The sequence below is a fragment of the Rhinolophus sinicus genome, chromosome 18 (genome assembly GCF_057876585.1).
Source record: "Rhinolophus sinicus isolate RSI-liver-muscle chromosome 18, RSI-T2T, whole genome shotgun sequence".
Taxonomy (NCBI): Eukaryota; Metazoa; Chordata; class Mammalia; order Chiroptera; family Rhinolophidae; genus Rhinolophus; species Rhinolophus sinicus.
Genome location: NC_142518.1, coordinates 14,281,780 through 14,299,712, shown reverse-complemented (window position 1 = coordinate 14,299,712; position 17,933 = coordinate 14,281,780). Strand labels below are relative to the sequence as shown.

Below are 17,933 nucleotides of genomic sequence, written 5' to 3'. Positions count from 1 at the left end.
CTTCAAATGCGGCTAGTGCAAATGAGGAACAGTATTAGTAATTTTACTTAATTATAATTAATTTAAATTTATTTTAATTGCCACATGCAGCTAGCAGTTACCATGTTAGACAGCAGCACAAGTCTAGAGAAATATACTACTGTCTAACAGTTAAAAAACAGTAAGGGGGATGGGGGGTGGGAGATGAGGGTAAGGGGGATCAAATATATGGTGATGGAAGGAGAACTGACTTTGAGTGGTGAACACACAATGGGATTTATAGATGATGTAATACAGAATTGTACACCTGAAATCTAGGTAATTTTACTAACAATTGTCACTCCAATAAATTAAAAAAAAACACAAAAAACAGGAAGCCATTTCACAAGAATTTCAAACAAATAACATTAAAAGCAGTATCTGGGAAGAAAACGAAGGTGATTAGTTCCCAGTTATTAACCAGATGGTTCACTTTTGATTTCTTTAGCAAAGAGCAGATTCTAGTATATTGTGACATCTACAGTAGCAGCACAGTACAATGAAAACAATTCTCTCTGGAAGGATAATAGAGAGAAGAGCGCCATGAAAAGGAACTCAAAGAACCATCACGTAGTTTTGTGAGTATAGAGAAAGCAGTACCAGGGCAAAAACATTTGTAATGAATGCAAGATAACAGTCCAGACTAAACTTATATTCGTCAAAGACCAGAAGTTAACTTGAGTGTCCTGAGTGTAAAGAAAAATGCCCACAGTAAATACACAGCCATCGGCATTCTTCTTGAATTGTGGAATCAAAATGCCATTGTCTAACTCCAAATTCAGATATATAAATGTCCTTGGCAAACAAGGTAGAGGTAGAATCACCCCACAAATACTTCCTTTGCAACCCCTTCACCATTTTGACTGGCTCAATGAGCACAAACTTGTTAGTGGTGCTGCTATTGTTTTGGGAATCAGAAGAGGAAGGTTCATGAAGGGTGGTGTCTACTGAAATTTAAAAATGACCAATTTTTAAAAGAATGGGCAAAGATTTTCATTAGGTTAAATAAGGTTACAAGTTGTAACATAAAATGAGCAATAGACAAAGAATGGGAGGAGAATGTGGGTGGGTATGACCTTACTGGTCTGTAGTCTTTGTGTTGGCGAACACAGCCATATTATTTTGCACCTTGCATCATACTTCTCTTCGAAATTCTGCTCCAGTTCTCCCCCAGGAAGTCATCTAAAATGAAGCACCCATTTTGTTCTAATCACTCTAGTCCTTCACTTGACAATGAAAGATTTATATCCCAATAATTGAATGGGTGTGGAAACTAATCTTTTAGTATGTAGAGACTTGGGGGTGCAGGCAGAAGTGAGGCTGATTCTTATTTCAGTACCCAGATGGCTCTCTAACATATCCAGAAACCACTGAGGCTTTTCAAGATTGAACTGTCAAAATGGACAAAAAGTAAAAATGTCATGTCAAGGTAAAAATAACCAGAAAACTCATTAGAGTAAGACTGTGATCCCTGTAACTTTAATACTGTTTCCCTGAAATAAGACCTAGCTGGACCATCAGCTCTAATGCGTCTTTTGGAGCAAAAATTAATATAAGACCAGGGTCTTATTTTACTATAAGACCGGGTCTCATATAATATAAGACCCGGTCTTATATTAATTTTTGCTCCAAAAGACACATTACAGCTGATGGTCTGGCTAGGTCTTATTTTCGGGGAAACACGGTAGCTTTGTTTTGATGACCTAAAGAGGCAGTGAGCAAATCCTCATTATGAACTAAGTTTGTTTATTCTGCATGTCTTGAGTCAAGACCTAAATGGTTTTGAAAGGCCCATGTGATAACTACTTACTGTACATATTTTGTTTCCATCAGTTGTCTGTTTGTTAGCTGTAGTATCTCCCATTAGATTGTCAACATTTTGAAAGAAGAGACTCTATATTCAACTGAAATCTCTTCAATTTCTCAAGGTTCTCTGTATACTCTATAAATATAATCTAAATTTATCAGTTATGATTATTTTATTCCATTGAGTCTTTATTTTCACATGCCATAATAAACATTTTACATTGGCTTTACAGATTAGGTATAAAAATGAAACTTTTAAAGCCATGTTTTTTTTAACAAAATTTCTAATTGCTGAACAAACTAGAACAGTACATTTAGTTTCTTCACACTCTTATTTTGTACAAAAATAAACGGAGTTTCACAGTTTGAAAATCATTTTGAATGTGAGTTGGGTTTTAAACTCAATCTGCATGATCTCAGCAGATATTTTCAACAAAAATAACTGGGCCTTTCTCTGCATGAAGACTCATATTATGTAAAAGATATCAAGAATTTTATATTCATACAAGGAAGCTAACATTTCTTTGTATTAATAATAAAAAGCCTCTCTAAGGACCTGAATAGACATTTCTCTAAAGAGGACATACAAATGGCCAATAGACATATGAAAAGATGCTCAACATCACTTATCACCAGAGAAATGCAAATAAAAACCACTATGAGATATCACCTCACAGAGAAGCTGTGGAAAAAAAGGAACCTCATACACTGTTGGTAGGAATGCAGATTGGTGCAGCCGCTATGGAAGGCAGTATAAAGGTGCCTCAAAAAATTAAGAATAGAATTACCATATGACACAGCAATCCCTCTCCTGGGTATATACCCAGAAACTCTGAAAACTTTTATATGGAAAGATATATGAGTATGTGCTTCAACATTCATTGCAGTTTTATTTACAGTGGCCAAGACATGGAAACAACTGAAGTGTGCTTCGATAGATGATTGGATAAAGAAGATGTGGTATATATACACAGTGGAATACTACTCTGCCATAAGAAAAGTGAAATAATGCCATTTGCGACATGGATGGATCTTGAGATTATTATGCTAAGCGAAATAAGTCACACAGAAAAAGTCGAGAACCATAGGATTTCACTGATATGTGGAATATAAAACTGAAAGCAACAAAGGAACAAGACAAACAAAGAAAAAAACAAAAACTCATAGACACAATAGTTTAGTGGTTACCAGAGGGTAAGCGGGGAGAGGGAATAGTAAAGAGGGTAAAGAGGGTCAAATATATGGTGATGGAAGGAGAACTGACTCTGGGTAGTGAACACACAATGTGATATATAGATGATGTATTACAGAATATTACACTTGAAACCTATGTAATTTTACTAATCATTGTCACCTCAATAAACTTTAATAAAAAAAGCCTCTCTAACATACAGATGTTAAGGTTACTTATTGTAATGACCATATAATGACCATTTAATATATCACAAGGAAAAGAAAATTTATAGGGCCTAAGTGATGGGAGACAATTATTTCCTTGTGACAAATTCAATTAAGAGTTCAAGGAAAGATAAATATCATGCATTATAAATGAAAATATAAATTAAACATTAATTTTTCAATTCAAAATCATCCACTTGGCTGCCAGAAAATAAATGGAAGTTATTGTATATTTGAATCAAATTCCAAGTATTAAAGATTGCTCAGCCCATATATCTTTGTCCTTTTTTATCTATTTAGATTGAATTTTCTTAGACCAAATGGAACCATTTCCTTTCAGTAATTGTGTGCAACATTTCAAAAGTGCCAGTTATACTCAGGCACTAAATAAATATTTTTAGAACACTGATAATGATATGTAAATCCTAATAAATACTAAATTGCCCATGTAATAGTACTAGCTTAAATGTAGACTTAATTTGGTATACCTTCAAAAGAGATATCACACAGAATCAGTATCCATTCAGCGTTTCCTAGTAGTGACACTGAGTGGTTTTAAAGCAGAATTTTATGCTTTGAAGAAATTCAAGAGGTATCTTCCATCCCACCAAATCTACCGCCTATATTCCAGTACATTATACTTAAAATACTAAGAGACATAACATGCATACCAACACACCATTGAAGGGAAAGAAGAAATTCTTCAAACCTAACTTTTAACAAGCTGTTTTGCACAAAATTTTTAACAAAATTTTTCCATATAATTTAATTTTATTGCCTCTCCTTATATTCAGATAAGCAGCATTACTCTTATTAAATTCTAGTATTATGTTATACTAGAATTCTTTATAGATTCATCGCTGTGGCATATTTCTATTATGATTTCTAAATATAAATATACACTTCCTTTTTTGTTTTTAAGGTAAAAGTAAACTTCCTTGAGGCACTTAAGTCAGCCACGGATATGTGACTTATTTCATCCAATGAAATGTGAACAGAAATGCTATGTCTCATTTCCATGCAGAAACTTTAATAACCAGCACATAGTTCACCATGCTCTCTTTCCCTCTGCCAGGATGACCAGCAGTGTTCAGTAAGAGGCTACTCTGGGCTTTGAAGTGAAGGGAATGTGGAGTAACTCAGGATGGACATGAAGCATGAGCAGTGGATATGAGTGCTATTATAAGCCGCTAATATTTTCAGGTTGTTTGTTACTACAGCATAATCTAACTTACCCTGACTGATACAAACCCCCCACCAAATAACACACATGCTAATGACCTAACCAATACACAGTTTACTGCAATAACTATGCCATGAATTTTACATGCTGTACCTCTTCATTTCAGGAAATATGAGTGCATTTTTCAGAGGTTCAATGTCACTCCTCACACATAATTCACAATCAGCCTCAGACTGCATTCTGTTACCTTGATGTAAATCGAGTCATTTCCCATTTTGTATTTATAGATAATTTTTGCTTCAGTTTATAAGTTTAATCTATGCTTAATTGTCCTAATTACTTAATTCTGACCAGTTCTTCAACCTACCTCTGTGATTACAATGACCATTTTTGTTAATAACTTGTATTTGATGTTTAAAGAACAAGTCTAATCCTTTTGGATATGCATTTATGGTGCAGCTGGACTATGAACCCCTGAAAACTATAGTTGTAAATTCAAACCTTTAGCCTCCTTCATAACTGTGAAGGTTCTCGACTGGTAACACTTGTACATAGCTGAGCCTCCTTATCACAGTTCTCAATCAGCCAGCCGTCGGTGAAGCATGGGAAGATGCATTTTTAACAAGCTTCCCCAGATGAATCATGGTCCATGGGCCACCCTTTGGGAAACACTGTTCTTGATCACATGCATGTTCTTCCCACCTCACACTCATCTCATACTAAACCAGTAAAGTATGAGTACAACACAGTGGTTATCAACTTTGGCTCTATACTAGAATCAACTGAGGCATCATTTAAAAACACTGATGTCAAGCCCCACCACAGAGGGTCTAACTTAATAGTGTTGGATGGGACCCAGATATCAGTATTTTTAACAAGTTCTTTACTTGATTCTAAGCTGAAGCCAACCTTGAGGAGCAATGAGCAGAAAGTATTACAAACTATATCAAAGCACCTGGATCTAAGTCCGGGCCATGTCACTTATTGGTTATGTCACTTTCCCTCTCTGAAATTCCATTTACTCATTTACAAAATTAAGATAATGACATTTGGTTTACCTACTTCATCTGATTATTGTGAGGAACAAACCTTATAATATGTTGTAAAAGCACTTTGCCAACCTCAAAATAGTAATGGTATTATTCCTGCTTATTAAACATTATATAACCCTTTTTCTCAATAACTTGTTTTTTAAAAATAAAAAAGCAAATATTGATATTGAAGAAGGCTTGCTAATAATTTTTAAATGTCATAAGGAATAGGGTTTATCCAGATGATATGGTTTGAGGGACCCTACAAAGGTGAATAGAATAGCCCAGAGCAGAATACATTTCCATTCTACAAGGCAGTTCAGAATCCTTTTGGGGAGACAGGCAGGAGAACATTTGCATAGATAGTTTAAATAGGAAGAAACAGGAAGCTTAATGAGATATTTGGTGGGGTGAGAAAGGCCGTGAGAAACGATGAGACATTAAAAAGGAAATTAATAGTTAGGGTATTAATAACTGCTGAATAACACTAGGGTAGACATTTCAAAAGGCTTTAGAAACCTTTGGGGATAACACTTAAATAGGAGCAAGATACACAAGAAAATGTTTACAGAACAAGAACTAATAAAGGTACCTAAATCGAACCTTTTGATTTTCCCCCTTAGGTACTTTTATAACTCCCACTCTGGTATTGTATAGTCCAATAGCATCATATTCTAAATTTCTTTATGGCTCAGGATTCCAAATTTGGTATCAGATCAAAATTGGAATTTTTAAGCTACAAAAAAAGCATTCTAAATGATACTCAGAAATGCATACATGGATTTATTTGGGGAGGGTGGGAAGCAGATTGGACAGTAATCAGAATCTTTTCTAGCTCCAAAACCAGCCCCCCTCTATTCTGAGCCTTTGGTCCACTCCATAGTAATTTTTTCCCCCTCCTTTCCCCAATTCACCAGCTCATTACCTGTCACATAGAAGAGACTGGTGCCGTCACTGCTGTTTCCCCACAACTGATCTCCCTGGATTTTCAAGAATAGGAGAAGGAATAGAAAGAAGCAGCCTTGAAGTTTAAAGGACTAATTCTGTACTTGTAATAATCATGAGATATATACCTGGATTTCATCAACTCTGAAAAATCAGTATTTTCTGTTTACTTCTGTTTCAGGTCTTCATCAGCATCAGAATGAGTTACAGCAACTAAGTTCAATATCCTGTAACCTTTTGGGGTGTGTGTGGAATTTTAAGGGTAAAATGAATCCAATCATTCTTTCAACAAACATTTATTTGCCAGGCACTGGAGACACAGAGGTGCATGAAGCAGATGCCAGCCTTCACCAAGTCTCCCACAGGACATTTTTTTTCAGTGGACTGGTATTACTTTGGGCTGGATTATTTAAAAATAATAATCATGGTTCATTACAAATGGTAGCATATCAGAGACACTCTTCTGAAGTTTATTTAATCACCTACAAGGGTTAAGAATCACCTAACCCATCTTTCCACATCTGTTTCCTTATATAAAATATAGCAAAAATGGTAAAAGTCCTATCTTTTCATGGCCTTCATGAGAAAATTTTAAAAGACTCTTGAAAGGTGAACTGCATAGTAAGACAGTATGACAAAAATACAGTAATTCAGAGAGTAGGAAGACAATGACAGTACATAAGTAAGCAATAAAACTTTGAGACTGAGATGTGGTACAATTGTAAAGATGAGCATGCACATACTGTATAATACAGTAATTACCCTCCTGTGTATATACTTAACTGTAGGTATATATCCAAATGTTCACGGTCAGGAGAATGGATGAACATATTGGAATATATACACACAATTAAGTATTATATGAAATGAAAGTGAATGAAGTACAGTGACTGAACAAAAAATGAATGAATTCAGAAATACAATATCAGTGAAAAAACGTAATATGCAGTGTGATACTATTTATTCAAAGCTCAAAGATAAGCACAATTAAATAAGATGTTTAGAAAAGTATATGAAACTATTTTAAGAAAAAAAGGAAATAATAAACACCCTGTGAAGAGGCAGGGTGATGAGATGGGGGAGGAGCCCAACTAAAATAACATTGGTAATGTTCCAGTTATTCAATTAGATGGAAGACTCATGAGTTTTTATTATCATGCTTCATAACATACATGGCATGCATTCTTTTGTATACATATAAAACATTACATACACTTCAAAATGTAATACACTGAAGAAAACAGATGTCTGAGTATCCTGCAACATGCTAGATAAAGAATGTGAGTAGTACTGCATGGTACACCACACGTCTAATTCTTCTGTTATTACTAATGGGGATACTATCTTTAAAAGTGTTTTGGCAGAATGCTCAGATAACATGCAATATAGTTTAGATTTGTAAAAGAATAAACCTATGAAAATAAACTATTTCAGCATTTTCACATAACATTCAGTAATTTTTAAAGGTTTTGTTCACAAGTCAGGCCAATGACAGAAAGCCGGAAAATAATAAATTATCATGTCTTGGTGTTCTAAATAGTGCTTTCCTAAAGTCTTGCAGCAATTTCATCTTATATACTCTTATACATCTTTGCATTCTGAGCCTTCATCTAATTTTCAGCTACTAATAATCATTTTATTTTTTATATCAAGAATGAGAATTTCTCTGCGTGTATGTGTTTATAACTTTTCTGATTATCATGCTATATTCTAGGCCTTTGAAGAGATATACATATAACATAATCTCAACTTTGCAAATTCTATATATTTTTAGTTTTATATTCCTCTTCAGAAAAAAAGTCCTCAAGTTATCTGGGTATTATGCCTAATAGTTCTATGCCTAACTTCTGATTAACTATATTAGGATTATATAGAAAAGTTTAAAAAGATACAGGTTTTCCTTCTTCATGATCAACAAAAACAGCTGAAGAAAACTTAAACAATTAAGTATAATAACACTGAACTACATATATATTGTTTGTTTAAATATAAAGTAAAAAACCAGAATCACCTTTCATAATGCCTTCAACAGGTATGCTAAGTAATATAATTCATTGTGTTTAAAAATTACATATAAAGCTTGTCCTGGTTTTTGGTCTGAAATGTCCCAGTTTCAATCCCAAGAGCCCCAGTCCAATTTTCAGGTCACCTAGAATGTCTGATTCAGGAAGGTTTAAACACTAACCCTGAGAAGGTAGAAAAAAAATAGTATTTAAAGCTGTGTTTCAGATGAATGAGAGACTATCCTGGCTCGGTTTTTATATGTTTTAATACTTAACTACATTAACCATAGAATATATATTGTGCTTACCCTAGTATAATTTATATCCCTACTTCAGAACTTCACATGTATTGAACTACCACTTGACTCTTTCTTCTGATTCACAAGAACATTAATATTTTGTTAAATGTATTCCACATTTAGTGTGTTCACAGTATTTTACTTCTATATGATTTCATCTGCTAATAGATGAGGCAAATGTACCACTGAAAACCCTGCCACATTCACTGCCTTCTACAAGTTTCTCTCCAGTATATACTCACTTCTATTGAGGGCAGCGACTTCTCACTATCACATTTCCATCCACTATGAGTTCACTGATGATCTATGGTGATCACTGGTGATAGACAGGGTCTATCATCCAAACCCTGGCTTTCTTAGACTCTGCATTTACAGGTTTTCTATTGACACATAACCATTCAATCAGCTAGATATGACTGCTCGAGGCTTTTCCAAATTGAATGTACCAGTTTTTTCCTATGTGTTTTTTTGTGACATAAAATAAGATGTAATCGACCATTGAGGGCATGACCACATTCACTGCATTCATAAGGTTTCTCTTCTGTATGAACTGTTATCTGCTGAGGGTGCACATCTGGCAACAGGCTGTCCCACAGTGACTACATTCCGGTCTGCTAGGAGCCCACCCATGTTGAATGATGTCTGAGGGGGTCACAGAAGGCATTAGCACAGTCACCGTATTAACAGGGTTTTCTCCCGGCAGGAGTTCACTAGTATCTAATAAGCCATGGCCCTTTGTGGAAGGATACTTCACCTTCACTGAATCTACATGTTTATCTCATGTGTATCTTCTTATGTTTCACATATGAGTTCTTTGATGGACAGTGGGCATTGTCTTTGTAGTGAAGGCTTCCCCAGTCACTGCATGTATAGGGTTTCCCTCCTGTGTGAATTCTCTCTGTTTAATGAGTCCAGATTTCTGAGAACAGGATTTTCCACATTCAGTACACACCAAGGGAGTCTTTCCTGTATGAAATTGCTGATGTGCTATGAGGCAAGCCTTCCGGCTGAAGGCCTTACCACATTCAGTGCAGCCAAATGGTTTCTCTCCAGTGTGAGTTCACTGATGTATAATAAGATTGCAATTCTGAATGAAACCTTTTCCACATTCACTGCATACATAAGGTTTCTCTCCTGTATGAGTTTTCTGATGTAGTATGAGCTGTGACTTTCTGGGGAAACCTTTCCCACATTCACTGCATCTATATAGTTTTTCTCCTCTTTAGTTTCTCTGATGTGCAATGAGCTCTGCATTCCTGCAGAAGGCTTTACTGCATTCAGTGTATTCATAAGGTTTCCCTCCTGTATTAGTTCTCTGGCATTCAGTTAGCTTGAACTTTCTGGACAATGCTTTCCCACACATATGGCACATGTGATTTACTTCCTGTACTGGTCTTCTGATGTTCAGTAAGCTGAAATGTCCTGAGGAAGGCTTTCCCACACTCACTGCAGGCATTCTCTCCATTGTGAATTTGCTGATGTTCAGTGAGTTTAAACTTCTTGGAGGTTTTCCCCCATACACTACAACCATGGGGTATATTTCTGTATGAATTCTCTTATGTTCTGTGAGCTGAGACTTCTTGAGGAAGGCTTTCAGAATTCCGGACACTCATGGACTTTCTCTATTCTGTGTGTTGGCTGAAGTTTAAGGAATTGTGACAGTCCTGATGAGTTTTCTGCTTTCACAGAACTGGATTTCAGTATGAGCTTGCTCATGATTTGCACAGACACAGGATCTCCCATCTTTATGAAATTCAGCAGGCTCCTTTATGTCGCAGCTTCTACTCTGGTTGATTAAATCTAAATATGACTTCAAAGTTTTTTCATGTAAATCAAACACATCATGACTTGGCCTTAAAGAAAAATGACTTTTGCACTGATGAACAATATTTACAAATGTATTCTGTTCATAACACTGTTCCATCCTCTTTGGTATATTTCGCTTTTGCAAGTGCCGCAGCAGATGATCACCAACTTCTTCAATTTCTGGATTTGTTTGACTATGGACTTCATCTCACATTGTCCATGATGGTTCTCCTTGTTTCAGTCTGGAGAGGGCATCTGGTTTGTGAGCTTGCTACCCCACTGAAACAAGGTTGCTGTAGTTCTCCAATATCACATCCCAGTACAGATCCTTCTGAGCAGGGTCCAGGAGGTCCACTCCTCCCAAGTGAACTCCACAGCCACATCCTCTACTGTCATAATCTGGGCCTTAGTCATTTTCTTTGTTCAGAAATCTCAGTCTTGGGTCAAGGAGGTCCCACGAAATGACCATAAGCAACTCCAGAATCTTCTTATCTATCCTTTACTTGATCTCTCTTCCTCCTGGGAATCCAGGACTAGGTCACTAGTTTATTGTAACAGGACATAAGTCAGGAAGAGCCAGATGGAAGAGATGTATAGGGGAAGGTATGTGGGAGAGGGCTTGGAGTTTCCATGGCCTTCCAGCATGCCACTCTCCCCAGATCTCCACATGGTCACCAACCCAGAAGCTCTCCAGAAAAGCAACTACCACTTGAATCTTAATATCCCTTTTACAACACACATTCTGTATGACTCACTATTATGCACGGGCCTTTTACCTTTACATGTTCTGAGTTCTCCATTTCCAACTCTAGGTTATTTGAATATGTAGCTAGGGATGGTAAGTTCACAGGTAATCAAAATTAATTTCTGCATTACATGGATATTTCAAAACATCTTCCAGAATATGCAGCACAATAATCTATTTGCCCTACCATGTAAAGAATATCCTAAATTCAACCAAAATCCTTTTTAAAAAAATCACTCATTCTAGAAATAGGTTGTTCTTCATTGCCACGCAACACCAAAAGTAAGCAGAGCATCACTCCTTTAATTTTTCGGTGGAGTAAAAAACTAGCTGAGTTCAAAGTTGCCAAAGGCACTTTTGCTATATAAGGTAACTAAAATTCCCATTTATTAAGCATCCACTAAATGCCAGGTTATCGGCTAGATCAATTTCCAATATGCACAGCAACCCTACAATTATCCAACAAAGTGGTGATCCATTTTAACAGATAAGGACAGAGTATCAGACATATGAAGCAATTTGTGCACGTTTATGCAGTTTGTCAAAAAGCAGAGCCAGCATGATGAACTCGGATCTACTTTATGTCAAAGCCCACTACACTATTTTGGCATAAAATTTAAGAGTAAATGATATAAAATGTCAATTAAGAAGGTAGTATTCATAGAGACGAAATCTAATAAAGTAAAGCATAATAGCTATTGTAAAACTTATAGGCCAAATTTCCTTGCAGAAATCCTTAATGAAACTTTAAAAATCACTTCTACGCTATATCTTATTACAAAATTCTGCAATTTTTTCTTTTAATTTTTATTTTTTAGTATTTACGAATATGTACTCTAAGAATTTAAACCACAAATACCAATTCATTAAGTCCTAAAAAAGCTTTTATTTTCTCTCAGGTATTTACTTTGAGTAAATAACAATCTGATTAAGATAAAACAGGTTAAATTAAATTGAAGCAGGAAAACATCTTTTAAAAGGGCTATACACTCAATACGCTCATTTATATTTTTAATTTAAAAAGCATATTTAAAATACAGTTTATAATTATTTTTTACTTTTATTGATTTGTGCTTGAAATGGTGTAAAGGTAACAGAAGTGATTAGAAAGCACACACATATAATTCAGAGGAAGTTGCCCATCAAAAACAAACATTTTCAGTATTGATCTTTGAAGAATATTTTTTTCCATTTCCTTGAACAAAGATTTAAAGAGAAACAAAATACATCTGATAGGTAAACATGGAACAAAATAAAATAAACTGTCAGAAAGTAAGAATAACAACTTAAAGACATTTAATGTAGAAAAGACCAAAGCAGTAGCACAGTTGTTTCTGGTGTTTAGGTTGGGATGACTGTAACTATTCTTCTTTACAGTTTTCTGCATTTTTAAAAATTAATGAATATTATTATTTTACAAACTTTTTTAAAGGACAAAAATCTTATTTGAACTGTGCAGTAATTTTTAAAAAATATGGCATAATACTAAATGGAAAAAAGACCATATTTAAGTTACATATGTGTATGTACATGAAAACTGGCTGAAATAAAATAGGCAAAATCATAACGGGTTTTCTTTGGGTGGAAGGATTATAAGTAAGGTTGTTTTTTTTTCTCTTTTCATTACTCCAAATTTTTCTAAAAGTCAGATTTTATTACTTTTATAATTTAAAAGTAGAAAATAATTAGATGAATTATGAGAATGTGCTACATGCAAAACTTTATACGAATACACATAACAAGCAAGGACCATGAAAATTCTCTTTCATCAACATCTAAATGAACTTTCAGTTCTTAGTGTTGATTCTCTCAGTTAAATTTTTTGAACAGTAAATGCTATTTCTTCAAATTTGAGAGAATGGGGAAGGAAAGTGTTGACTATGCAGTAGGTAAAAATTACATACTTTTAATAGATTGATGTTTTAAGAAAGGTCTCTAAAATTTCTTTTTTCTTTGCATTTCTTCTCAAAAGTTATTTTACAAAAAGCTTATGTGAAAGGCTACTGATCTATTCTTTTTCCCCAACTTTCAGCTGGGAATGGCAAGGGAAGGCAATATGCTCTGAACACTATTGAGAAAACCAGTGATACATAAGGACATGGAAAAATGGGTCTAAAAAGGCTGAAAGATGAGCAATCCCCAAGAAAACAGACAGACATTTTAATACATACAATTTAGAGGGGACCATTTCAGGTAAAATTATATCATCAGGACTTGAATTGTAAAAGAAAGTTTTCACTGTGTATTGAACACTTCAAAATCTAACTTTAAATGTTTACCATGTTGAGATTTTTTCTCTCAGCATATAATTCAGGTATCACTGTATATACAGCTAAAGAAAACTAACACCAAATGGAAGGGAAAAAAATCTGTGTACATTTATTATCTAAAACAAAGGTATTATTCTAATTCCTTTTATCAAGTGTCTATTTCTCAGCCATTTTATATATAGTATTACTTTCTCTTTGTTTTTCACTTCACGTTTGTGAACCATTTTAATACATCTAATTTTATTCTTACAATGAAATATAGAATTATTTGTTTATAGATAACAGAAGCAATCACATGGTTTGTTCAAGGTAAAATAATCATGAAGCAAAAGGGCTGAGCCTCAAGTCTCTCAATACTCTGTCTCTACCCTCTTTCCCTTACCCCAAATATTCTGAGTCCCACCAGACCTTCACCTTGCAAACCAATACTTTTGTGCCCATTTCTTAACTAGTGACAATCTAATTAATCACTTTTGTGTTTCAAGTGGAAAATATAAAAATGGTACAGTAGGACTAATTTTAGGTTAAGGTGATACCCACGAGGGCAGGCATCATGGCAATTATTTCAATGCTGACAAGAAATGCGTGGGTACCTGTCTCATTTTTCTGATTCAGTTGCTGACAGTGCTCTAAATGAAGTTTCAGTTCTTTGTAAGAATTCTTTCCATTAAGATTTTAAAACTAGTTTCCCTTTCTTTCTCAAATGCATTATTATAACCAAACTTGTGTGGGGAAGAAAGTGTTGGGGGAGCAATCTCTTTAAAAGACTTCAAATATAACTATCTAAACCCATCACAACTAGAAATAAGTAAAACATATTAGATTAAATAAACTCCTCCAAACAGAGCTTGCTAAAGGAAATTTACATTAGCTTTCCCCTCTAATTACTTTAAATATAAGTAGCCAAGATCAGGAAGCACTTTCCACTTACTTCATTGTACCACCCCTTTGAGTTAAGACGGGAAAAGGTTATTTGTGACACTTTATTTTTAGATATTGATCATCTCATCTAGCTGCAAAGGGAATAAAAATAATTAAAGTTGAGTGAAGAATAATTTGAAGTACAGCATATTTCAAAGCATAACTATCATCATAACTTTTCAGATGAGATTTCTTGAAAGCCTCGTAATAAATGCATGCCCTAGATATTATTTTTTTTTAAAAAAATCTACACTTTGCTTATTCAAATTGGCCTCTTTTACTGGCAGCTTAAGTTTAATTTCCATCTTCAGATACTGCATATAATTCAAGTGAATGCAGTGATTAATGTGTGTATAATGACTGAATGAGACCATTAGATGGACATTGAGTGTAAACTATGTAGTTTATTTAAAAATATAGTAAGTATTTGTCTATGCTGTGCTCTTTTATCAAAGTAGTATTTCTTCAATGTACATAGCATTAATTTTTGTTTTTCTGCTAACTCAAATTCATTTTAGAAAATTTGGAAAACACAGAAAAGTAGAGTCTAAATAAAACAAAATCACCCATAGTTTCATTACCGAGAAAAAAACACTTAACCTATTTATCTATCATCCTCATTCCTGTTGCTATGATAGGTAACAATAGACCATAGAGCCCAGGAAAGCTTGGTACCAAAGATAGGACATCATACAACAGTAGAAAAATTATGGCTTATTTAAGAGATGATTTACAAACACTAATATGTCATGCCTATAGTTAAGTTTCCTCTAAAAGATACTTGTATGTTTTGTTAGCATTGTACATTTACATAGTGTTTCAGAAGTTTTGTTCACTTTTGTTCTAGCATTGGAAAGTGGTTATGAGGGTCAATACTCTTATCTTAACTAATGAATAAACTGAGATGTAAAATAATGTATATCTCTGGATATTTCTGGGGTTCTTACATGAATAGCAGTGATAGAACTGCATCTTCTACACAGGAGATCAAATAAAAATGAATAACAATTCAAATATTTAATTCTAAATGTTTCTTGGAAAAGTACAAACAATACGTGCTAACCACAGGGGATAACTGGGACGCAGGTCAATTTATTTTAACAAGTATGTAATGAGAACCTACAATATATGAAAATGAGCAAGACACAGTTCCTGTCTTCAAGGCGTTCATAATCTAATGGAAGTCAGATAATTATTATTCCCAGCAGAATATAGATGAGATATGAAATGCTATATAAAGTGAATTTAAAGGATTTCTACCTCCGCCCATACAACAAAAAAATTATAGTTAATTATAGACAAAATGGAATCATAAAAAATAATGCAAAAGTATACTGAAGAATAGAAAGAACAAAGAACAGATAGGAAACAGAAGACAAAGAGCAAGGTGGTATATTTAATCCCAACAATAGCAATAATTACATGAAATACAAATGGCCAAAAGGGGGAAGGTACAAATAGCTGTAGGAAACAGTAAAAGTTTCATGAATGAGGTGGCATTTCCCAGAGGCCTTAAAAGATGGGACATAATTTTAACAGGCAGAGATAAAAAGAGGTATGGGCATGTTCTGAGGAGGCGTCACAACATAAAAAGATGAAAATGGAAGATCTATTTTACCAACAATAAGTCTCGACATGAACTACAGTACAATTAAGATATATGGGAGTACTAAAAGATAAAACTGAAATTATGTTAGGACCATACTTGGAGCCCTTTGAATTCCAAAGAGATGAGTTTGTAATCAATTTGGAAATTAGTGGAAAATTGCCAAAAGTGACAAAATTGGAGTGGGGCTTTGGGATGACCAGTCTGAAAGTGATCGAGTCTGTACTTATAAGTAGATTAAATCAGGATGTCATGAAGATGTACTTTATTAAGAGACACTTCATCTAATGTTTTCTTTAAGGTACAACAGAAAAGACCTAGTTAAAGTAGATGAATTAAGATACTAAGTCAGGTACAAGTTGGGGTGGGGTGGGCAAGGCAAGAACCAAGAACACACAAGTATAGAGGTTTTTGTTTGGAAGCATTTTAAAGGTGACATGGGAAACATGACATGTGATGGGAAAATGAGAGGAAAGTGGGAGAAACTGTGACAAATGTTATGAGCTACTAAACTTTTAAAAATCAGAAATAGGTAATGTTAGAGCAAAATGTTCTAAGAAGGACAAGGCACCTTCAAAACAGAGTATACAGTGGGCGGAGAGCACAGAAGGTCCTACATCCTGAATATATTTGGAGTATTTCAATTATTTGGAGTAATTTTCATAATTCTATGTTGGGTCAAGATGGAATGTATTTAAAAATTCAACCTGTAAAAGCATATCTCTCTATTCTACCTAATGTTTCCTGACTTGTAAATAGCAAAACTTAAACCTATTATGCCTTGAAGTAATATTCCTAAAAGAGTATGTTGAGCCAAATAGTGCATCTATTAAAAGGTCCCGTTGAGAGCATGAACAAACTTCTGAGGACAATATCAGAATGGCATATGTTTTCTGTGAAGGAGTTGTCAATAGCAGGTGTTCATGCATTCTGGAAACAAAAACTGAATCACTGTTACTTAGATGGCAGGTTCTTAAAATAGTAGAACGGGTGGGTTAGTCATATATGGCATAAATTGTACTTCTACCACTGCACAAGTCTCTATAGGAAATCTTAATTCACTGAAAATCATTTCAGCCATTCTTCTGAATGTAACAGCTGAAGGTCAGAGGGACAAAGGTATGCTCTGGAGCCCGTGAGTTCTAAACGTAGAAAACTCTCCATTTCTGACCTCACTGTACTCGTATACATCAAGTTAAAAGCAAGGTAATTTGTTCCCCCAAGGACACTTTGTTTATCTACTTTTGATATGGGAAAACATTAGGTATGTATGAATTAAGTGGAAATGAATACACCTGAGTACTCTCCTTCAATATTTCCAAGAAAACTTATCATAGTTACCATTTAGAATTGCAGTCTTTGTTTATAAGGTAACAAAGAGTTGGCTAACTACTCAAAAGTAAACCTTAAACTGGCCATCCAGATCCAGATGTTTGAAGACACAAGAAATAAAAAACACCCACTGTCTGTCATAACTATGCTTGGAAATGAATTTATTTTGGAAATTTGACATGAGACGGACTGCATTCTCATAGAACTGACAATAAGTATGAGTTTCTCATGTATGACAGGTTGATAAATAAGCAAACTTTTAATTCCCCTGTTTAATTCCATGGTATTTCAATTGTCTTGGTCTCATGTATAAATGAAAAGCTTAAATAATACACATAATAAGTTATCACACATCTTGTCATATAGCAGATAAGTGTTAATAATTATTATCTTATTATGAGTGTTTGTATATAGATTGCCACTAAGCACATATCCAGTATTAATCTATACAGTACAATAGACTATATACTGAAGTATTTAAATCTACATTAATAAAATTTCTTATTTCTTTGAGAAAATACAGGCAATACAAGAAACTGTTAATTATCCCTGGTAATAAAGCACAGGGAA

The 17,933-nt window shown here is 34.4% G+C and overlaps 1 protein-coding gene and 1 pseudogene across 6 annotated transcripts in view; both read right to left on the bottom strand.

The window, feature by feature from the left end:
- CNKSR2 (connector enhancer of kinase suppressor of Ras 2) overlaps window positions 1-17,933 on the bottom strand; it is a 287,389-nt gene that overhangs the window by 194,383 nt on the left and 75,073 nt on the right. The window lies entirely within an intron of this gene.
- Window positions 9,483-10,903, bottom strand: LOC109460211 (zinc finger protein 614-like; annotated as a pseudogene).